General features: G+C 37.3%; 1 pseudogene; it reads left to right on the top strand.

Moving 5' to 3' along the window:
* The first annotated feature begins 1362 nt into the window (after nt 1-1362).
* Nucleotides 1363-24500, top strand: LOC120776619 (annotated as a pseudogene).
* Nucleotides 24501-25582: the final 1082 nt, after the last annotated feature.

The following is a 25582-nucleotide window of genomic DNA, read 5'->3' as shown; positions in this document are numbered from 1 at the left end:
CTCGGGGGTCTTCCTTCTCAGGTAGCGCAGGTACCATTGCATTTCATGGCACCACTCCGACGCTTTCACTGTGCGGGTCGTCACATCCGCCAGGTTTGCCAGCTACTGGAAGAGGGCGTTGCCCACCTCTTCTGCGCCATCTCCTCCGTCCACTACGAGCGCCGTCGGGCTCTGCCCGATGTGACTCACACGAGTCCGACCCGCTCCGCCTTCTGGTGGGGGTTATGGCGGCGCTCGTTGCTGCTACCGCGTCATCAGGCCCCCTCGCCAGGCGAGCGCCGCTGCATGAGGGCATGTCGTCGTCATCCTCCCTGGCATGCTCCTCAAACTGCGCCCGCTCCTCCGGCGAGAGAGCGTCAAGGAAGCTGAACTTCCGCCCAGCCCCTTGACCTCCTTTGCTCGCTGCTGTACCAGTTTCCTTATCGTTGTCCGAGTCCGTTTTCCGCGTTTGTTGCCTTTTTTCCGGGTTTGTTTGTTTAGTTTTTGTTGTACTCATCTTTTCCTTACGACCCTTGGCTCAACAGGGTGAGCTATCCAGGTCTACTTATGTTAATGGGGAACTAGAGGTCCGCGCCGAAACCCCTTTCTGACGCGAGTAAGGCCACAGTTACTCCCAATAATTTGGCCCAGTGTTGGGAGGCTCCGTTGCTCACTACAGCCAGATTAACCTCCCTGGCTGCAAATCATCCAATGGGCGCACGGGTCGCATAACACCCTGGATTAGGAGGGTGGTGGCTCTTGGTTGGCGCACGCATGCACGGCACCGACAACCTGCCTGAGGCAGTGCCAATCGGCACCACCCGCACCGGTTGCAGGATGCCGAGTATGCCCTTCGCCTCATTGCCTGCACGCGGTGAGGTGCCACCACCAATCGCAAGACGACGTTAAAGGTTCAAAGTAGTTAAGGGTAGTTTTCACAGAAAGTTTGATTAGCCGCCATGGTGCTTGAGTGTTAAAGTTTGGAAGTAAAAAGAGTCAAGGCTGAGTGCATTGCAACTTGATCGTTTAACGTCGCAATAATAGTTTTTGAAATTTTTATTGTGTTTCGAAACTAATAGAAATTCCTCAACCCCTGACAAATTTTATATTCACCATGTACGACACTGTTGCATTTATTTCGTATTCTATTGGATGCAATATATTTTCACTAATATTAGAATTTTTTATTTGGAAAAAGTCACAAGTATTTGTAGAAAGTATAGAAATTTAAAATGTTAATTTCCTATTGCAATAATCCTCGAGCTAAAGGCCATATTATTAATGTATACTTTTCAATGCCAAGTTCGAACAGGGTTGTACGGTTAGGATGTACGTAAGCGCACATTGGTAACACTGTCGTCATTTTCATTTTTATATCTCGTCGTCGTTGTCTCGTTTGGTGAAAATGAAGCAGTGATTTTAAGAAAAAGTAAAGAAAATGATAATATATATACAAATTTGTAATATTGTTTAAAATTCGTATTGTACATAATATTTGTTTTATTTACTGTTGCTTTAGTATTTAAAATAAGTACAATCGTACGTGAGTAAATCGTGAAATTCGTCGCCAAAGTAGGCCAAACAACAAGACAAGCAGGCAAGCACCCGATCAAAGAAGACAAGTAGAAGTAGAAATTTTTTGCTTTTGGTCATTGAATTTTCTTCAGTAGCAAGTCTATGCACAGCTTAGCAAAGAAAAACCAACGCAAAGACAATTCAAAAGTAAATGCAAAGCTAAACGAGTCGTCGAGGTTTGTAATGTAATTGTGTCGTAAAGCAAACGAAAAATAATGCAAAGCAAGGAGTAATTAGGAAAGTGGAAGTACTCAACTATAATGTGCAAAGTGAATTCTAATTAAAGAAAGCAAGAAGAAAACAAAAATGATTAGTCAATGGATTAAAAACAAAATGAGTAAATAAAAAAAAAAATAATAGAAAGATTTGAAGATCATCAGACTTTATTTAAAATTATCACTGTTAACACCACTAAAATAGGTAATCTTTACTTCCTACATTCCTTGCTGACACAGCAAAGTTGTGGAAATCAAAACTTGCGTCGAGAGCTGATGGTGGCGGGTTGAAACAAGAGTAAAAATACCTACCAACAAACCATTATTGGGAAGGTGTAGTGTTAAATTTTATTAATCGGAACATTCTTTGTTTCAGTAAGCTATTAACGCATATAATTTTTAGTATATGTGTGTAAACCACATTCATCTGTGCAAGGTGATATTAATATTTAGCACCGCTATTTGGAATACACACTTGTTTAAATCGTCAATATTCTTTAAAATATGGTTATGTATACATATTGTATTTATTGAAAAATAAGAGGTACAGATTTTCTCATGTTAATCATGTAACAAATTTAATTCATTTGAATTGCCGAAAATTTACCACATATAGTATATAAACATTAAAACTAAATACAAAATATAAAAAAATGTAAACCTGTCCTCAGACACAGTCAGGTGTACTAAACCGACCAGGATTTTTAGGGAATCTTTTCTGCTGATACAACAGCAAAAATAATAATTCATAGAAAAAACGTTTCGTCCTCAAATCCCGAATTCTCATCTCACACGTGCATATATACAGTTCTTTATAATGATTATTCAATAAGTATTGTGGCAGTATAAGTGATACCAATTGTTAATGTTATTGTTATACAAATAATTTTTTCGGAAGATATGTGTATTATATATAATCTATGTTTTAAAATCCTGCCAAAATATAGTTGTTTCCTCGATTTGGATCAAGGGCCAACAAAGTATTAGTTATATGTTTTTTCTTACTAATACAATCAAAAAGACAATGTAAATGCGTATTTTAGCGCCAATAAGATGAATAAATTATAATTACATTTTTCAATAATAACACCTGTTGTAAAAGTGTTAACTTGCACAGAGTTAGAAGTAGAATACGTTTGTTAAAAAAACATAAGTTACAACAAAAAAACATAATTTGATGAAACAAAACTACACTACATATGAAGAAAGCAAGTGAAATTCGAACTTACATAGAAAAGCGCCACACCGAAATAAAATACTGGTTTTCAACACACATACAGATAAAAACAGTTATAATGCCTCGAAGGCCTTGCTGCAAGCACAAAGTTTTCGATGGGTAAACCGAAGAAAGTGTCGGAAGAAAGAAAAATTATATCAAAAACTATATAAAAAATTTAAAAAAGCATATTGAGTATAGATGTATGAATTCAAGGCTTATTATGCGGGGAAATTCTAATTTTATGTTCGGATAGATTATACATATATTATTTGAAATAGAAATTATATGTATGTATATATTTTCAATTATAATTAATGGAATTTTTAAATTTTATGCGACTTTAGGGAGCCCACAAAATAGTCTAAAGAGCGTTAAAGCATGATAGCATCCATTGTTCTCGATTTTGGATATGTTCGGATAGCACCATTAAGAAAACATATATATGTATATGGGTGCCGTTGACTTATATCCTTTTTTAGATGACTTGTATTTGTATTTAAAATAAAAAAAATCAACTATATAAAGTGCGTGTTTCTTCGATTTATAATGAATTTTTTACATTACATTTTTAATTAATTTGTTTCTAATCATTTATTTTTTATTAAATAGTTTAAAAATAACTCCTACTCAGTTCAAATCGGTGGATTTTGTTCTAAATCCCAGCCTTTTCTGATCTTATTATGAACCTATATTGATACCATTTGTTTGCGATGAACACTTGATTAATGTCTACATACTTATTGTCATTTAAGATTCTTTGAGGAATATTATGGATCCAAATAGACATCACGAAGTCATTGGTGGCGATGACGAAGGACAAAGTGCAATGTATTTTACTAGAGGAATCAATGATGGTCGTACAAATACTCAATATTATTCGCATGAGAGAGTTATTGTTAATAATAAATCTTGTGGGTGCCCAAACATGTCAAATAATATTACGTGCAATGCGTGTCCATCGGCAGCAGATAGAGCCTGGAATTCAGAACACTCTTTAAGAGTAGATTTTCAAAAATCAGGTTCATCGCGAGATAAAATCAATCAAAATTCAATATATCCACACGATGGTAGGCAATTTTTCCATTCAAATAGCAACTTGTAACATACGGTACAGAAGTAATGCCTACCAATAGAAGTATTGTAGGATTGCAACAAGAAAGAAATTCAGTGTCTAATAAAAGCTGTGCCTTGGAGTCGAATTGTAATTTCAAGCAACAACTTCAGCATCAACAATCTCACCACCATTCTCAGACGCCAAACTTTACACAAATGCCAACGCATTCGAATACCGCCAATGCAACAAATTTACCACCTCAACAACTACAACAAAACCACCATCAACTTCTAAGTGCAATAAGCAATTATCCTAAAGGCAGTATATATGACGATATAGTGAGTTACCATGCATCGGTTCCTGATCACGGGTCGACAAAAGCAACAATATACAGTGAAGGTTATACAGAGTCAAAAGAAAGTTGCAACAACAATGGACTTAATACATAACAGCAAAAGGGATGCTAGTACCATTATAAATCCAAGTAACTCATTGGCTTTGAAGGAACAGCAAGGAAGCCCAAACTATGCCCGAAATGTCCGCAAATCTTTGCACACAGCGATCACAGCAACACGCATACAAGTCATCAGAGCTTATATATGTCGACACCACAATTTAGTTCGGATAAATTCAGTAATATTCATACGCAAAGAACAATTTTACATGAGTCAGAACTTAAAGTTCGTGGCTATGGTTCTGAGGTGAAGCTGAACGAATTGCAAATTCCTTCTACTAATAATTATTCACAGCATGGTAGTGGTAACAGTTATCATCATAATGTTCACGAGAGTTCATTGCAACAGTCGCAGTTAAATATTCAACATCAAGAAACATTATTGAACAATGTCAGGCCACATTTGTCTCGAAGTCAAAATTATTATATGCAAGGTGCCGAAATACCTACCATCTCAGAAAAGCCACCGATTATAACAAAACAGGCCGCAAATTATAAGTCAGTATTCAAAAGCCAAAAAACCTTACCATCACCCTCCCAAGTGCATTCATTATCACTTCCTCGTCACCCAACGAAGACAACCACTCATGATTTAGTGTTTAAAAATAAAGAAGAAATTTATAGCGACACAATGCATCATCAAAATAATGACTTATATACTAATCCATATAAAACGTCCTCGCCTTTGGAAACCTGTTGTAAAGACGTAACTTCCCCTTATAACAGTATAACTAATAGCTTTAGTGAAAGTAATGTACAGCATGGTTATTTCAAAATCAGTAAAATAGCAAAAGAGACAGTCACTAAAACAGTTTCTGTACCCGGAAAATCAAAATACCCCTCCTCCTACTCCTGTTCACCGTCCGTCTGGATACAAAGCTCAACCATATTTTTATGAAGCACAGCATATAAAGTATGAAAACAATACGCATAATACAAATTATATGTCGCCATCTATTGATGTGGCGGCTTCACCGTCACCTTCGCACACAACGCCGCCATCTCACATACAAATGCATCACACAAGTCTAACCCCTCAGAGCCAATCACAATCACCGTCGAATTATACACAATTAATTCGTCAACAACATCACAGTCAAATTGAAAGTCATCGGTCATCCGCACGTGCACATCAGGAAAGCGCCGCAGTTCATCCAAATCCGAATTATTGTGGTTTTGAACGACATTCCCAGAGTTCCAAGCCACTGCCCTCTCATTCGCTGACTATCCAAACTTTATCGCAGTCGCAATCGATGGATCCACAGATGCAATCTAAACAAATTTCAAACCTCTCGAACCAAGGACCAAAACAAAATGCTGTAAAGAAAACTCAAGTCCAAAAAACCAATTACAGGGAACTTATAAACCAGGTAGTCGCAATGAGAAGTGCTACATCGGAAAAAGAATTGGATTTACAGATAATCAAGAAAGCCTTAAACTCAGCGTCAGGTCAGACAGGAATTTCACCTGTGGACAAATTATCTCAAAGCGAAGCTCCTATAAACAACGGCTGTTTATCACTGCCCATTAATGCCTCAATATCTAAGGACTATGGGGCTGGGTCAATAGAAAATGGGTATTTAGTGGAAAATCCACCCATATCTACACGCAATATAGCTAAAGTTTGTAACGATGCAAACTTACCTGAATTGCATCAGAGAATCAAGATAGAGGAGCCGTTAACTCCATCGCCTCTAGATTTATCGATGCGTACAGTTAAAACGAAGGCTGATTCTACTGAGTATCGATATAATCAAGCAATTTTAAAAAAATCCCAAACTGATTTTAGGCACACCCTGCCGAGAGTGGATTTCACGCCAAATTTTGCGTTACACTCGGATGAGAGATTAGAGGGGTCTAAAATAATAGAAAGCCAACAAAATGAACAATTCTACAGTTCATCGGAGGTTACAAATCCAGTAATAGTGCCTGCTGATTGCAAGTTAATTACAGCACAACCAGAATTAAAACAGAATTTGCAGCAATTTCCCCCTGATATTTCATCTAAAGTTTGCACTATCTCACCCCGGATAGGCCCAACTTCAATCAGTAACCTGAAGACAAATTCTGTGGTATTTAAAACTTCGGAAAAAAGCTTACAAATATGTCAGATGCGTCCAAGTGTTGTAGAAACAAATCCTTTTGCGACAGTAAAAACAATAAAATCTGAACCACCTTTAGTGATTGGTAGTAATGTGCCTGCAACAGACGAACACTTTAAACCAGCTACTAATATGGGGACCGTATCGAGAACTAGCTCTGAACTTACTATTCCGCCAGCTTATTCTGGTGGAGTTATAAAAACTGCTGATCCCATTTCTCTAGTAAATACCAATCCTTCATCCAATACACTAGTTCGAGAACAGCGGAATCCTAATTATCTTGGTCGTAAGCGCCATCTTCAAGAGTACTCTTCCAAATTCTCAACGTAATGAACCCGTCGTTAAGCAAAGATATCAGGAGCATATCGTTCAACTGAAAGCTATAATAATATTCTTATAACTTCCACTTCAACGGCGGTTATAACTGTAAAATGACCGAGCAGTAAGTGAGGAAAGAGAACTAGATGTGAAAATAGTTGAAAAGGCAATACATGCAGAAATTGTTCCATGCTGTCAAAGGGAAAACTCCATAATTGTTAACAACAATGTACCTATTTGTAAAATAGAGCCATTAACGCCGACATTGGATACTCCACCACCCACAATTCCCCAACCTGTTCCAGTTGCACCAATAAAAACGGAGGCAAATTTAATAATTGCAGCCCGGATTAGAACTAAAGCGGAACTGAAAGGTTTTACTTTCAGTACACCAATAAACGTACCCAGTACTATTAAAGAGTCCATTAAAATAAAAGAAGAACCAAGTATTTGTTCGACTTTTAACTCTGAGCTGCCGTCCATTCCAGGTCTAGAAGAAAAATACGGTTCGATTGATATTTTAGATTTCAATTGGAATAATAAATGCACTGATTTTATGGAACAGTTACTTACAAGTTCACGAAAAAGTAATGCCAAATGCCGATTTGTAAGTGTGAATACGGATTTAAGGGTAGAGAGTCAAAAATCTTCAAATGATATTAAAGACTTAGAAACAAGGGACATAACAATGGAAAATAATTTATCAAACGTTAGTATTGAATCGACAGAAAGTAGTAAATCTTGTGATATAATTGACGTAAGGGTTCAAAGTACCATGACGGGAGAACGTTTTACAGGCAAATCCCCGGAAGGCCATTCCTCACAGTCATGTAATATCGTTATTCAAAAAAAGATAAGTAAACAAGAAAGGGGGAAAATGAGATTACAGCAAGAAAAACGTATTGCTGCTCGTTTGAAAGTGGAAAGCAGTTCGGAGAGTGACGATGAAATTATTAAAAGAAAATCGGATCGTTCGAAGAAACCACTAAAGAAAATTAAAGCTCGACAAAGCAATCACTCTGATACAAACTCAGTTTTCTGATTGCGGCTGCGACTTCTTCCGATAGTAATGATAATAATAGCGGTAAAAACATTACTACAAAAACATATGTTCAAGGAAACGATGACAAAGTTATACAGGAAAAGTTATCACCCAAACTGCATAATTTAGAGGATATAACGACTTTAGCGGATTTAAATCAAAATAATGCTATTAAAAATATCCACTCTGTCATCAATGAATCAAAAATTTCCGGATAATGCGCAAAAATTAGTCAGAAAGAGCATTGGGGAAAAGGATGGCGGCAATAATATGCACATTGAAAAACAAACAGAAAAGGGTAAAGTGATAACGTCGATGCAAAATAATTCCCTAAAGCCATAAAGAAGCCATCGAAGAAAAGAAAAGCTGAAAAAAAAACAAAAGTGCATTTAATGGTAGGTTTAAACACAATGACACGCTCCAAGCAGAAACGGGAAATGGAACTGCAATTGGCAAATAGCAAAGTATTGCGCAATGATAAAATTATTCGTAATTCCACTACCAAAATTAAGTCAATCAAACGAAAGTATGTGCGGAAATTTGCCAACAATCAGAGCTCTACATCGACAACCTGCAAAGAGCTTTTCAAACAAGCACTGTGATCGCGAACTTTCAATGGGTTGGTTCTAGAAATGAGAAGTCGGGGAAAGCTGGCAAAACTGAAAAGGTACCTGATTCCAGTTGTAAGAAATTGAATAAGGCAGCATTGGCTATCGACAAAAGTGATATTCAAAATAGCAAGCCTAAAGATAAAGAAAGTCAATTGCTTTTAGAAGCTTACCGTTATAAACGTTCGCTCAAAATTCCTCCCAGCTTAATTACTATAGATCATCCACATAATCTGAAAATGGCCAATTCACTACCAGATTTAGAGCGTGAACAAGATTCTTTACTATCCAATACTAATCGAAGCACTAAATTTGCAAAATCTATAGAAAGATTGCTTCAGAAGTCAACACCAAATATAAGCAAAAAGTCTTTATTAACTACTAGAACCCAACATGAAGAGCAACTGTGTCGTGAAAGGCGGTCAATAATTGATGTGCTGCATTCGCGTGTTATAAATACAAACGTTGCTTTCAGTACAAAGCCCAAAAATAAAAAAAATGTGAACCATTATGGTGTTTCGAGCCAAATTCATAGCGATGTTTCTCACAGTGCAGAATCGAGTTCAGTTACAGAACTATTTTCTATACCTGTGAAAAAAGATTTTGACGAAGAATCTAGTGATGGAAAGAAACGTCATTTTAGTATTTTTGAAACAACTGTCTTAAAAACTAAAACACGAACAGAGTCTAAAATGCAACAACGAAAAGAAATTATTCGAGAGATTTTCGTAGGCGATGATCGGCCAGCATCTGCTCCACCAGAAATAATATCCCAGATGTCAGATGGAAATGACAAAATGACATTCGAACAGAAATACGAACAATTCTTACAACAATTAAACATTGTCATTAACGATTCTGTTCCGGGCTCAGTTTCTGCATCAACTTCGACAGCGAACCAACATATTAAAGATGAGGAAGACACCTTGGCAAGTATTGGTGTACCTGAAACCGACGATAATACGTCCCTAAACTCAAAAGTTGCTAACCGAACCACGCCTGAAATAGATAATACAGCATCTGGTTTTAGAAGAAGACGGCCGGGAAAGTATCTGCGGCGTAAAGGAAGCTCCGGTTTTGATTACATACGTAAAAAAAAGAAACCTAATTCAACTCTATCCGGGAACCAGAGTTCCGCTCAAAATTTGCAAATGTTAGCCAAACTAGATAGGAAAACGGAGGAAGAAAAGTATGAAAAGAAAGTGAAGACCGAGAGTGATGTGTGCCGTGAAATAAATAAATGGGTGCTAAACAAAAGCGTTGGCCAAAGTGCAATGCATAAAGCAGCACGTCTAGGTTACATAGATGTTGTTGTTTACTGCTTGGACCGTATGGGTATGAATCCAGATCAGAAAGATAATGCTGGTTATACCCCGCTACATGAAGCTTGTACAAAAGGTTGGCTTGAGATTGCTAGAACACTCTTGCAGTACGGTGCGAATCATTCAGAAGCGGCTCATTCAGGCATACGACCGTTGCACGAGGCAAGTGAAAATGATCACGAAGAAATTGTAAGGTTACTGCTATCTTATGGTGCCGATCCTTTGCTCGCTACGTATTCAGGTTCGTTGACATTTTATATTTAATATTTTTTTATAATATGTTCAATTCTATATATACAAATCTGATTTTGTGAACAGGTCAAACGCCTTTAATGCTTGCTTCAAGTACTGCTATGAGGGATCTTCTAAATAATCACTTGAGTGATGTCCAAAACGTTGAGTCAGATAAAAAACCTTGGCATTTTAGGGGACCATGGGAGATTTTAGGTAAGTAATATTACTCTTGGGGCCGTTTTCTTAATGCCTTTCTTTAAGGAAAGGTGTCTTGGTTAAGTTTACCAGAACTTAACTGACAGGCTGCTAACCAGACATTGGAAACGACCTTTAGTATATAAATTTAATATTATAAAGCAAGAGTAGTTTGACGGACGCGGATTTATCTCCGACTGAGGTTAAAAACATTTATTTTTTTCCAGTTCTCTAAAAATACCATATACTAAATTTAAATTTCTTTTCTTAATTTGTAACACCATATTTATAACTTCCAATAATAGTTTTAATACACATATTCTTATCAAAATAATTATAATTAATGAAGAATTGATTTCGTGAACTCATCAAAATCTAAATATTTCCTTGAGACTAGCGTTTGGTTGCACTTCTGCTATATTTTCTATAATATACGTACTTGTACCAAAGGGGGATTTCTCATCCGAGGCTTCCTTTCATAGGGGGTGTTTTTTTACGTGGCGGGTCCCAAACTCAGCGCACAACCTTGCAGAGGGGATGTTTCGCCTTCTCACTTTAGCTCGCCTTCAAACGGATGTTCTTAGGCTACCCAGAGGATACTTTGTCAAAGACCGGAAGTCGTGAGCTGCTGGAGTCATATGTAAAAGAATCGTTTCTAGTCACTCCCAAGTGAATGGCGATCAGAGAACTTTCCTCACTTATTGATATCATCGGCCTCAACACCTGCGCCGTTAGTTCTGCTTTCTCCAGAGTAGACAAGGAAGCAATGCAAATGGGTCTGGCAGTGGTCGAGGACAAGACGAAGTATCTCCTGTCATCAAACAAAAAGTCGTCGCACTCGCGACTTGGCTCTCACGTCACTGTTGACAGTCATAACTTTGAAGTCGTAGATAATTTCGTCTATCTTGGAACTAGCGTAAACACCACCAACAATGTCAACCTAGAAATCCAACGCAGGATAACTCTTGCCAACAGGTGCTACTTCGGACTGAGTAGGCAATTGAGAAGCAAAGTTCTCTCTCGACAAACAAAAATCAAACTCTATAAGTCACTCATTATTCCCGTCCTGCTATATGGTGGAGAGGCTGGACGATGTCAACAACTGATAAGTCGGCGTTGCGAGTTTTCGAGAGAAAAGTTCTGCGAAAGATTTATAGTCCTTTGTGCGTTGGCCACGGCGAATATCGAAAACACTCCAGCTATGAAAGTATTCGACGCTGTACCCGCCGGGGGAGCAGAGAAAGAGGAAGACTTCCACTCCGCTGGAAGGACCAGGTGGAGAAGGACCTGGCTTCGCTTGGAATATCCAATTGGCGCCACGTAGCGAAAAGAAGAAACGACTGGCGCGCTGTTGTTAACTCGGCTATAATCGCGTAAGCGGTGTCTACGCCAATAAAGAAGAAAATATGTACTTGTACACTACATAAAATTAAACAGATACATCATCTGACATCCTTAGAATTTTGCGTGAGGATTTAATGCTCAGCTCATTTCGTGGTTCCTTCCGTGCTTTTTTATTCCCAATTTTAATTATGTTTATGTTTTAAACCGATTCAGTGTTGTGAGAAGTCAACGTCAACGAAATTTTTCTTTAAAGAAAAATTAGACCTTAACCAGAGGTAGTGGGGAACTTTCAACAAGCCTAACGGTTAAACACCATAATAATTTGTATGCCATATATTGCAGGCAATGAATTGTCACTTCAGCAGTGTGACAGATCAGTTTTCATTTCTATGAAAATTTCGAAAAGGCAACACGGCTCATTTACATATACATATATCGACGGCAGTTTCATTTCGGTAATTTAAAATTTAGTAGCGCGAGTATTAAGACGGTTGTGTTAAATAATAAAAATAAAGTACCAAATTATGAGTACATTTTCTAAATAATTTAATATAATGGGTTGTCAAAAAAGTCTTGCGGTATTTTTATTGAATTTTTTTTTGTTTTTTATTGAAATTGAAATGAATTTTTGATGACTCATGCCCAGCTCTTGACCGATGCTACGGCTGCTACTATGCCGGTCTCTTGCAACCAATTCAGCGATTTTATCGCAATTTTCGACGACGGGCCTTCCGGAGCGTGGCGCATCTTCGACCACCTCTACACCAGAACGAAAACGTTGAAACCATCGTTGTGCGGTGGAAATGGAAACTGTATCGGGTCCATAAACTGCACAAATTGTATTGGCGGCTTGAGAGGCATTTTTTTTGGCATTTTTCGTAGTAGTACTGTAAAATATGCCGTATTTTCTCTTTATTTTGCTCCATGTTTGCGACGCTATAACTCACGAACGACTTAAAAGAAACGACAATCAATCAAACACTTGTTAGCGCGTGAAATGAGCTTTCCAAAAAGGTATAGCATGACCCGATGCGACGAATAAAACTAGAACTACGCGCTTTCAGCGCCAACTAGCGAAAAAACCGCAAGACTTTTTGACAACCTATTATTTTTCCAAAAAATTAATATTTAGTTTAATATTGTTAATTTGCAGAAAAATTATACAAAATGGATTGGGAAATAAGCGAAGTCTTAAATTTAAACTTTTACAAGCATAAGTCAAATTATCATTGCTCATATTAAATTTATTAATTTAATTGGTATATAAAAATTACATACACTTATTATAGTACATTTCTACTTTTTTTATTTTGCACTTAAATTTTTTTCATCCATATAAAAATGTAAACGGTTCAAGAGCTCAAAACATGCGGTATAGTAGCTCGAATTTCCCAAATAATTATGTTATGATAAATGCCCACATACAGACTTGGCAACGGCAATGGCAATAGATTTGACAGTTAGTATGCCATAAACCTTAACTTACTGAATATCAGTATTTAGAAATGATCGGCTGACATTAGTTGCACTATTTATAACTCAATAATGGCTGAAACGATTTGGATGTAAATTGGAGAGGCGTACTTTTTACTAGTGGAGCGAATGAGTGTATTAAAAAATATTTTCGAATAGCACTTGTATTTAAACATCAAATTTTGCAATGGGTAAGAAAGCAACCACTGAAATGTGAAAGTCATTAAATTTAAATTTGTAAGGTAAATCTTGGCGTGAAATCGGAGAAATTGTTGGAAGAAACCATTGCAAATAAGAAATGTTTTTGATAGATCGCCTTGCTGACATTGAAGCGCGATCAATAGAACGAAAAATTAAAGCAAATCCGGTTTAAAGTGCTGTTCAAATATCGAAATATACAGTAGAGGCATCGGGTAAGCCTATAAAAGCTAGAACAATCAGGGAAACTTTGAGCAGAAGTAGTCTGAATCGACGAGTACCACGAAAAAAGGTCTGTAATCAACAAGAATCTACAGAACCGTTTGAAATTTTGCTTAAACGTCTATGAATGAGACTACAAACTTCTCGGAAAACATTTTGTACTCTAATGAAAATTCGAAAAATTTAGATCGAAAAATATAGACTTTGATGATAGTGTGTTACCAACAGCGTAAAGCACGGTGGAGGGTCAGTTACGGTTTGGGGATGTATGAAAGCATCTAGTATTGGGAATCCGCGATGAAAAAAATAATTATGTATGGGATTTTGAGAAGTAACAGAGCTCCTGATATTGAAAAATTTGGACTAACAGAGAATTGGATCTTTCAAAAGCATTGATCCTAACCATAAATCTAGAATTGTTAGTAAGTGCCTGGTATGTTGAACACCACAAGCTCTGGATAACCCTATGCAGTCCCCAGACCTAAATCCTGAAAGCACCTTGAATGAAAAATCAGGTAGGAAAACATTTCAAGGAAGCACGATCCAAAAAGACCTTGATTGAAGAATGAGTAAAATCTCTCCAGAATTTAGAAAAATGTAAAATTCCTGCCTTGAAGATTAAGTGAGTTCCTGTCCAAAGGAAGGCAAACAAAATACTAGCATAATTATACTCTCGCAACAATGTTGCTAACGAGAGTATTATAGTTTTGTTCACATAACGGTTGTTTGTAAGTCCTAAAACTAAAAGAGTCAGATATAGGGTTATATATACCAAAGTGATCAGGGCGACGAGTAGAGTCGAAATCCGGATGTCTGTCTGTCCGTCCGTCTGTCCGTCCGTGCAAGCTGTAACTTGAGTAAAAATTGAGATATCATGATGAAACTTGGTACACGTATTCCTTGGCTCCATAAGAAGGTTAAGTTCGAAGATGGGCCAAATCGACCCACTGCCACGCCCACAAAATGGCGGAAACCGAAAACCTATAAAGTGTCATAACTAAGCCATAAATAAAGATATTAAAGTGAAATTTGGCACAAAGGATCGCATTAGGGAGGGGCATATTTGGCCCCGCCCCCTACTAAGTTTTTTGTACATATCTCGGAAACTACTATAGCTATGTCAACCAAACTCTACAGAGCCGTTTTTTTAAGGCATTTCCATATACAGTTCAAAAATGGAAGAAATCGGATAATAACCACGCCCACCTCCCATACAAAGGTTATGTTGAAAATCACTAAAAGTGCGTTAACCGACTCATAAAAAACGTCAGAAACACTAAATTTTACGGAAGAAGTGGCAGAAGGAAGCTGCATCCAGGCTTTTTTTAAAAATTGAAAATGGGCGTGGCGCCGCCCACTTATGGACCAAGAACCATATCTCAGGAACTACTAGACCGATTTCAATGAAATTCGGTATATAATATGTTCTTAACACCCTGATGACATGTACGAAATATGGGTGAAATCGGTTCACAACCACGCCTTCTTCTAATATAAAGCTATTTTGAATTCCATCTGATGCCTTCTCTGTATAATACGAGTATAAACATTAGGAACCAATGATGATAGCGGAATAAAACTTTACAAAAATACGGTATTTGAAAAATATTTAAATGACGAATAATGAAATCTCGATTATCACTTTACCATGCGAGAGTATAAAATGTTCGGTGACACCCGAACTTAGCCCTTCCTTACTTGTTTTTGTTTATTATACTAAGTTAAACTCTAATATAAGCCTTGCATTCTGTAACTAAACTCCGCGTTGTTGTATTAAAGACTGCGTTATAATAACACGTTCAACGTTGGAAGTATTCACAGTACATGAATTATACTGAATGTTGCTACTGAACAATTCTGTTTGTTTTTAGCATGCACCACGTGGAACCGATAAGACATATTTAATAACGCAACAGAAAATCGCATTGATAGTTTGCGACGCACTGGCATTTATTACAAACAGAAAGTTACATCTAACATTAAAAATAGCAGAATAGATGTAGTGTTGATAAAAAGTTCAACTATAATTGGAAATGATCATAATGGCTCAGAAATATCATCGAGCTACAGCCAAATACATAGATGCCAGACAATTTCTTCACGACAAAATTAATTAATTAATACCACATTCTTGAAAATAAAAATTAAATGGTTGGAATGGTTGGCTCAGTAATTTGGTTACATTAGCGTAGATGTTGACGAAATTATTTTCCAGATACAAAAACTGTTGCCATGCTAACAGATGTATTTTAAATCATTCGCTACTGTTGTTGATGAAAATTAAATTACCTAGATATATAAAAACAACACATAATCTTGGGTTGAAAAATGTTTCACCATACATACATATATTGTTCAGCCTAATTTTAATCCACCTCAAGTATGCAACGGTACTCGATTGGGAATTAAAAAGATGACAGGAAATATTATTGTAGCAACTATTTTGACTGAAAAATTTAAAAGAGAAACGATCCTCTTGCCACATTAGATTGTACGATACGAATAGACCTGAATTAAATTGAGTTTGAAAGTTGTTATAATTAAAAACTATAAATATTATTTTAATAAATGAAGAATGATCTACCATCTTTATTTAAATCTAATGTTATCAACTAATAACTTTAAAAATTACTCATCAATCATTTTCAAATTTGGACGTAATGTTCAAATTTTAACGCCGTGGATTCTTACATCGGAATTAACATTTTTATTAATAAATACAATTGATTGTATTGAATAGTTCATAATTAATGCATATGTTACCTGTAGCAACGTGTGAACAGGGTCCTCTAAGATCTCAAGTATATCTGAGCAAAGTCAAGAATTAATGCAATCAGTTCTTTCATTTCTCTGCCTCCAATAGAATGATTTCCGACTTTCCCCTTTGACTCTAAAACATATACCTCATTTGAGGATGATTTAAGTATAATTTTCGCTGACCGTAAGTAAAATATGGTAATAAAACTCAGGAAGCTTTTAAAATAAGTTAATATGATACCAAACTTGATTTTAATCTATTCACGATTTCCCCATAGTCAAGAAGTGCGAGCATTTGGGCTTTAATTTGCTAAAAACTTACCTGAACCCTTTTTTCTTAGACATTTTAAATAAATTAGTATTTACGACTTTTAATCTAAAAACACTCGATCTAAGAAAAATCATAAAAGTCCGTCGAACACGTATTTATGCATTATCTTTCTTTAAGGGAGGATCCTGCTAGAAGCTACAAAAAATCGATTTTTTTTTAGCTCAGATCTCTTTAAAAATTATCTAAGAACTAGCTGTTACCCTGTGCGTTTCGCTACACCTAAATCGATTAAAACTCTTAAGGGCTTTTACTTTGTGTTTTATTTATTGTTGTAAAACTGTTACTCATTTATAAAACATATTGGTATACAACATTTTTGGTTTTTCCACCTGCCGCGTAAATGAATAAGCACCTTGGTGTTCCCACTCTCGAGCATGCGACGAACAATTGGCCGTGGGAGAAGCACGGTTCCTCCAAATTGACGCCGCACACTTGAAACGTTTGCCCTTGCGATTTGTTGATGGTCATCGCAAAGGCAAGACATACTGGGAACTGCAAGCGCTTAAATTCAAATGGCATGTCCGTTGGAATCATGGGAATGCGTGGTAAGAGTACAACTTCACCTGCTGCCTTGCGATTTAGTATTGTTGCTTCAATGAAATTTGGCCACAATTTTTTGACTGAAAGTCTTGTCCCATTACACAAAGTCGCTGGCTTCAGATTTCGTAGAAGTATAATGGGTCAACCGACTTTCAGGTCCAAACGATGCGGTGGCAGACCGGGGGGATCCAAAGAATTCAAGAATTCAGTTGGATAATTGACTACTTCATCTTGATTTAAAACGCTATCAATCGATGTACATATATGTTGTAGCTTCTCCTGGCAGTTTTTCTTGAATGGCAAGATTGATTTCGTTGATGTGTACATTTCTGGTGCCAATATTGCGCATTCACTAAATAATCATGGCGTTGATAGTGTTGAACAATATTCGGAAATACACTTTCAATCAATTCTTCTTTCGATTGTAAAAGTGTACGAAAGATGTTCGGCAATGTGATCAAACCGGTATCATCGATTGGTATTTTGCCTTCGCCAATGTCCAACAACTGCTTCGAAAACGCCGCTGCGGATCGATCATTTTGCAATTGGACTCGCATGTTGATGGTAAGAGTCAGCCTTTGAACATGTCTCCACAAAACTGACGATTTTAAACATACGTTTATTTCGTCGGCAGGAGTTGATCGAGGAATTACTGACAAAGTTTGCCGAAAATCGCCGGATAATAAGATTAATGCTCCGCCAAAAATTTGTTACTTTTGGCGTAAATCTTGCATTGTTCTATTGAATGCTTCTAATGACTTTTTGTTTGTCATTGGGCACTCATCCCATAGAACTATTCCAGCTCCTCGCAAAACTTTTGCCATTGTTAAATTCCTCGATATGTTGCACGTTGGTGTTTTAACGACTTGGATGTTCAACGGTAATTTCAACGCAGAATGTGCTGTTCGGCCGCCATCAAGTAGAGTAGCAGCGATGCCTGACGAAGCAATTGCCAGCGCAATTTATCAAGAAAGTAGAATCCACCGGCGTTATTGTCAACCGCTCGTATAATCTTATCATAGGCATTTTTCTGCTGAATATTCAATTTGGTAATGTTAGCTTGTATGAAAGCACGCAATTCATTGCAATCGTATTGTTGTTCACGTTGAAGCTCATGGTCAATGATTGGGCGCAGTAATGCCAAGTTGCGCTAATGCCTTATTCGCAATTGTAAGGCACAGATCTTCAACCAATATCAAAGCAGAATTATACATTTGTAATGTATATAGCAAGTCTGCGTCCGATGCTCGATTACGCGCCAAAATTAATAAGTCCTCGGTCATGCAGTCTTTGTACTTATTCTACAGTTATTGCGGATTTGACGGAAGGCATGTAGATGTTATTATGGCGAATAGTACGCGTATTTGTTTTGGATGAGATGTGAGTGATGCGGCATGAAGTGCGGTGTCCCAATGCATATCATCTTCTAACAAATGCAATCGCTGACATGCTTCACGATACGTCGCACAAAACTGACCGTCAACAGTTTTCAAATCAGCAAATGAATTTGGTCCGCGCACGTTGACTAATAGCAGACGCAGATAAAAACATTCGGTGTTGTTCGGATGGATGGTGTAAATACGTCTTAAGGCATCGGTTTTACGGACATTTGGATAACCGTCAACACGCTCCCCTTGCTTTCGTCGTTGAAATGTTTTCGATGATGGATTCCAAGTGAAATATTGTGGTATTTCGGAATATAGCAATGTTCTTGCAAATTCATCGTTTTCACACAACTCGAAAAAGGTAGTTAGTGTTGTCCCCGGTGGTCGTGCTAGAGTATGCATATTTGAAGTACATAAATAAAAATGAACCTAAAACTACATCTTAAACTATGTATTTTACCAACACACGCGTATGCAATAAGACCCAACAAGTGTATTTGCGAACCGCATGGAAGCACTTACGAAACAATAACAATACTAACTTGCTTTTTGTGTGTTGCACGGTCAGCAGAAAACACAAAATCGGTTCGAATAAATGTAGCAAATCAATGGAATTAAATCTGGAAAAAACACACAATGTTGAAACACTTTTTTTTACACACACCGCGCATTTTCAAGCGACAATCGAACGGCATGGCATCACATATGAAACAACAACAATACTCACTTTCTTTGTGTTGTACGCAGAATGTTAATCACGTTGAAATCTGAGAAACATACACACAATGTTGAAACATTTTTTTTGATACACTGAGTGCATTCGGAACACTTACGTTCTGTATGTCTTGTTCGCTTGACAGTCATCCATAGAAAGAACGAATGACAGGCAAAAACGATCAACATGCGATGTCAATGCTTTTTATTAATTGTAAACATCCGCCAGTTGTTTCGTTTTTTGTTTTTTTTTTGCACAACGTGCAATGATACACACATTAAATTTCTTATGTGAACCCTCCAAACAGACCCCAATCACCCCTGAAAATTTCATTGAAATCGGGCAAGCTGTCTAGGAGGAGTATGCGAACAGGAAGTTTTGCCATAGATATATCCCCAAAGTTATAGACGATAATTCGAAATATTGTCGAAGCTAGTGTAATAGGTTAGCAATTATATGAGCGCTTGGGCAGAAAGCGAAAACTTTGAACCGCGATTTCTCGGTTTTTCATTATTTCGATATTTCTTAATTGGCGGGCAGGATAGAAAAAAAACTAAACATCGTATGGAATTGGGGCAGAGTTTATTATCTTTGGCATTAAATTATGTTCTATTTATTTTTGTTTGAATTTTATTTTTAAACAACATAATGTAAATTTTTTTTTGCTCAAAAACCGCTTTTTTTTTAATTTTTAAAAAATTGTACACTATTTTTTTTTAGAATTTTCTTAGTTTAAATAGAAGATAAGTTATTAACAAATATGAATACCTTTGAATTTTTTATTTGAGATAGAAATCGCGACCTGCATCCTGCCCCCCGTCCGGCAAATGCATATGCGAGATGCATCGCAATTGCTTCCCAAAAGCAGAATATAAAATATTTCGTATCTAAAAAATTTGCGGATGAAGTTTAAAGATATAACTATAAACAATAGCAATTTCCCTTTAATCAATGATTTCTTTCGCTCCCGGCCTCTAAATTTCTTCCAAGATGGAAAAGTTTTCTGAGGGCAGTTGAAAAAGATTTTTTTTGAATATCCCATTAGTGCTTCGATATCGATGGTTCCGACAAATAGGCAGCTTCTTGGGGAGAAAAGAACGTGTGAAAGTTTCATACCTCAAAAACTGGAAGATATACAGACAGACAGAGATAACGTATTATAGGTATAATTAGTATATTTTTAGAAGAAGTTGGTTAGGTTAGGTTATATTGGCCGGCTGTCACGCCATACATACACCTACTTGACTTTAGTAATGACAAATGGAGCTGCAGTTTAATTTGAGAAGAAGAAGACTCATTGCACGCAGGACAAATATTAGATATGTCGGGGTCTATTCTGGATAGGTAGGAGTTTAACCTCCTAGAGTATCCAGAACGAAGCTGCGCAAGGGTCACTCTCGTTTCTCGCGGCAACTCGAGCTCTTCATCTGCAATCGGTGGTGGTTTGACTCCAATTACGCAATTCACTGAAAGGGAGGGATGAAGGTGTTGATGGCTCCACTGTGAATAGCGTATTATCTGATGTCGTCGACGTAGTTGAGGAATAACTTCTTGATGTTCCTAGGATGCGGTTCCGCTCCAATAAATTGACTGCAAGGATGATTTCTGTAAAAGCACCCCAGCAGGAGCTGCTTGGAGAGGAGTTCATTATGCTCCTTAACTAGGAGCATAAGGGTCTCATTTTGCAGACCGATTGCTTTATAAGTTGTCAACAACGTTTCTTTTCCCATATTCTGCCGGCCGACGACTTGAGAATTTTGTTGCGGCTCTGTACTTTGGCAATAACCACGGTCATATGAGGTCTGAAGGAGTGTCAAAAGTCACACTAAAATTTTAGGATTATTGACAGTCGGAACCTTGACGCCATCCACTGCTATATTAAGGTGAAAACTGTACTCCTTGGTCGAGTTTGTAAAGTGTATGGTCGCTGTGGATTAAGTGGGGGGAGAGTGTTAAGTTTTAGAGAGGAAGCAAGAAAGGTCGCAGAGATAGCTTTTTACCTTTGAACGCATGCCATCGATTCCATTGCCCGACGTCCGTGAGTTTTTACCTCAAAATTGTACGGATGACTGACGACCGCTCAAGTAGTTCATGGTCCTCCTCTTCAGTCCTGGAGGGAGCGTAGTTTTTTCAATGTTCTGTAGAAGCGTTGTGTGACTGACTGGGTCAAAGACTTTTGACAAGTCCAATGCTAGGAGAATCGTTCTCTCACTGGGTTGTTTCTGGTTAAGGCCAAGAACTATCTAGGAGCTTATGACGCTAAGTGCTGTGGTGGTACTGTGCACTTTTCGGAAGCCATGCTGTTGAATCGCTAGGTTCAGGTGGTGAGTGAAGGTCAGGAGTACCAAGCCTCAAGTGTCTTCACTACAGGGGAGAGGAGAGTTATCGGACGATAGGACTCCTCTTTGTTCGCGAGTTTCTCAGGTTTCAGTAGTGAGACCATTTTTCCGACTTTCCACACGTCGGGTATTTGAAAAGTGGTCAACGTCAGGTTGAGGACCTTGGTGAGAAAACTTACTCTCGTCGAGTCTAGATGCTTTCCCATCAGCATGTTGATTCGATCAAGGCCAATGGATTTTGGATCGTGAGATTTCTCGATCGAGCTATTACAGGTGCCCATAATTCTGGTTTCGTCATTCAGAATTTCGAATCGTCTATCTGTTCCGCCAGCTATCGTGGCGCGCGTTAAAGTCGCCTGGTACCAAACGGTTTTCACCATGAAGTAGCGCACCTACATAAATTCGGGTGATATCCTATAGGGTAAAATGTAACTGGCGGGATGTATATATTAAATATCGTGCGCTCGTATTGGCCTGACCGGATAGGTATATCTTGACATTCTAGGGGCGGGCGATGTCTCCATCGATTAAACGATATTGCACAGTGTTGATACTGCACAACACCAACATAAGGCTAGGCCTCCGCCATCATCTCGCTCGCGATCTGTACGTAAGACGTTAAAACCGACACAACTCAGTAGATCTGAGCTGCTGTTTAACTTGGTTTCTTGAATCGCAGCTATCGATACACGTATCCGCCTCATAAACGCAACTATCTCCTCGATTTTTCTCTGGAGTCCATTGCAGTTAAATTGTAAGATACGAGTTTGTCGCGGGTGTCCGTGGGTGATCCTGGGGCGGTTTCCGCACTGTGGTATTAGTTGGCGACGCTATTGTTGAGTGTTGCGGGGGCAGACTCCTGCAGCACGGGGCAACATACGAAACACTCCACTCTCGTGTGGTGCTTAGGCCGGAACACGTCAGGTGACACCAGCCATTACAAGAATTGCACTTGACTGATGTAATATTCCAATTAGAACGAGATGAAGGTTGGGGGGGACAGATCAGAATGGAAGTCATGTTGACTATTTGAGTTCCTATTGACGACCGTTGAGGCCCTCATGTTGGGCACTCGGTTGGAGTGGCGGCGCAGTGCACGAACTAGGTGCAGGCTGCACAGCCATAGAGGCTAATGTTGCAGTAGTGCGATGGCAACATATGGCCACCTAACTTTTGGTCCACTTCTTGTGTGTCTTAAGGCTTGACCAGGTCTTAAGATGGCTCCATCCTGACCAAGGTGAAGTTTGGATGATGTCTTTTAGCGTAAACACAGTAGAAAAATTCCTTCGGTCCCGGGGTGGACTCAATACCAGCACGAGTCAGGGGGATTCGGTGGCGACAAGCTTAACTAAGACTTACCGATCTAAAGGGGTTAGATCTCCGAAATAACAGTCCTTGGCCGGGTCAGTTCCGGTGCATTGAACCCAGTGTTGTGAAAATTGATACGTCATCTAGTCTCTTGAACTGCGAAGCTCGTAGATATCTAAGCCGAGTTCTAGTCAAAGATACATATTCCATATAAAATCCTAAATATTTGAGAAAACTTAAGCCCTAAATTTTTTGACACAAGTTATCTACTCAAGTCTGGCAAAAAAGAAAGCTTACCAACTATTAAAATATTAAAATTATGTACATTATTTAAAAAATCTCATACAAAATTTATATATTTTTTAACATTAAAATTTTTTACTTTAAGGTATATTACTAGAAATTTAATCGCCGTCAAAGCGACTTAAAACAAATAAAATAATATATATGTAAATTCTTAATTACAGATTCGTCAATATATGGTTATGATATATTCGGAGGAGCGCCGAATTTTACATGTGATATGAGCAGAGCTCTTAGAAAAAGTTCAGTATCTAATTCGATAACGAACAAAAAACAATTAAATTCATTTGTAGAGGTGGGCAATAATTGTAAGACTAAAATGGAAAGTTGTGCAGTCGTGCTTGACAATATTGATCGATTCAACTCCGTTCGATTGTACAATGACAACAAACCGGAATTTTTAGTGGAGAACTCAGATAGTGAGGGTGAAATATTTGAATTTGAAGAAGCTGATATTTTACTACCACCCTTATATTTACTAAAAGATGAAGGAACTGACAAATGGGTTTTATTGAGTGATTTGTGCAATTTACTAAAAGTCAAATCTAAAGATACACTTTTGAACAAGGTAATTTATTATTTGTTTAAATAGCATTAAAATTCTGAAACATGTTTTATATTTTTCGTGTTTAGATATATCCATCTTCTTCACCAGCATCTTCCGCACACAAAAGTCTGATGAGGGAACTTAAGATGTCAGATTTCTTGGAAAGAGCAACGTGTTTGCAACTTTTGTGCGCTGGGGAAAAAATAAACATTTGCGCTTCAAAAGTTGTTTTAATTAAATACAACGACAGCGTTCGAAATTTATTAGGTGTTAAAACAATATTGATGAAGTTTTAAGAAAGAATAAAATAAATTATGTATAAAGAACGTGATACCAAGGTGCTATACGGAAAAGTTATTGAAAGAAGTGTAGATAACCTGCATATTTATATAAATGTGTTTTAATATAAAAAGGAGATAATCAATGATTATGAATATTATAAAGATTGTGACGAAAGCAAAAAAGCATATTATTGTAAATGTATTTGTAAGAAATAGGCTATAAAAATTATGTTTATGACGCAACATTTAGCTACAAAAGTGCATAATATTTTCATAATACTAAAGATATGCAGTTTTAATACAATGTATATGCTAATTTTTATTATAAAAAATAACAGTTTAATTAAAAATACAATGATACCAAACCTAGTTTATCTGTGTTCACAAAAATAACTGGACGTAATAAAAATGTGGCGTTAATTATAAATGTGTCAGAAGAATTGAATCATATAATTTGATAGATTTTTCTTGGAAGCTCAGATATCATTTTATATTTCAGTCATTATTCTTGTTAAAATTATTTTACCTCTGAATAGGCAAACGATGCTTCATAGTCATAATTAATTGCTTTAGCAGTTTTTGCTACAAAGATATTGTCGATATATGCAAAAATAATAGAAGACAAGATTACGACAAGTATTACTTGCACTACGCTGCCATCTTATGACGTAATTCTTTTAGAATGGGAAAAAGAATCATAGGATTAGAGAAGAAAAATAAATTTTAATTAAGATATATACACTTTCTCATACGTTTGAACCAATTGCCGAAGCACTTTTGCCACTTTGATTGAGGTATCTGCGTTATGAACACAGGTTATGAATTCAGATGTCGCAAATCGTTGACCTTGTTTATTTTATTCGTACGGGAATAAAAAGAAGTCGTTCGATGCCATGTCAACACTTTACGGTGCTTTACACATCAAATCGATGTTTCAAGTGCTCAAAAATACGGTTGATTCAGGCGATGTATGAGAGCTCGCATTGTCGTGAGGAACAGAGATTCGTCTTCTCTGGTTGGTTTTCCTGATTTCTTGAAAGATAATTGGCAAACAATTGATGGTCTATCACTGAGAATTTAGTGATCTGTACTATTCTAGGCTCAGGCAACCATCTGCTTGAAAAAGCTTCATGCGCTAACAGCTTTTTTGGGATCCGACGCATTTTGAAACCCCTATACAAATTCAACTTATCTTCTTTATATTTATAATAATAAACAAAAAACAAATATGTACTATTTTGGTCGACCACTTTCGCCTTTTTTCCGCTGGAGACATTATTCCATCAGTGTAAAACTTTCATTAGTGTAAATCCAAGTTTCGAAATTTTCAGAACGGAAGCGATTGAACCATTGTGCTACACGGACTGATGCAGCATCGTCTCCTTAAACTTCACAAATTTCATTAATAGCTTGCGTGGCATTCTTCCCTTTTTTATACAAAAATTTCAAAATATAGCGAATTCCTTCATATTTTCACTCATTTTTGAACTTTTTTTCAACTTCCCGAATTTAATTTTGCATA

This window comes from Bactrocera tryoni, chromosome 5 (assembly GCF_016617805.1).
Source record: "Bactrocera tryoni isolate S06 chromosome 5, CSIRO_BtryS06_freeze2, whole genome shotgun sequence".
Taxonomy (NCBI): Eukaryota; Metazoa; Arthropoda; class Insecta; order Diptera; family Tephritidae; genus Bactrocera; species Bactrocera tryoni.
This window is presented reverse-complemented; position numbering and strand designations above follow the sequence as displayed.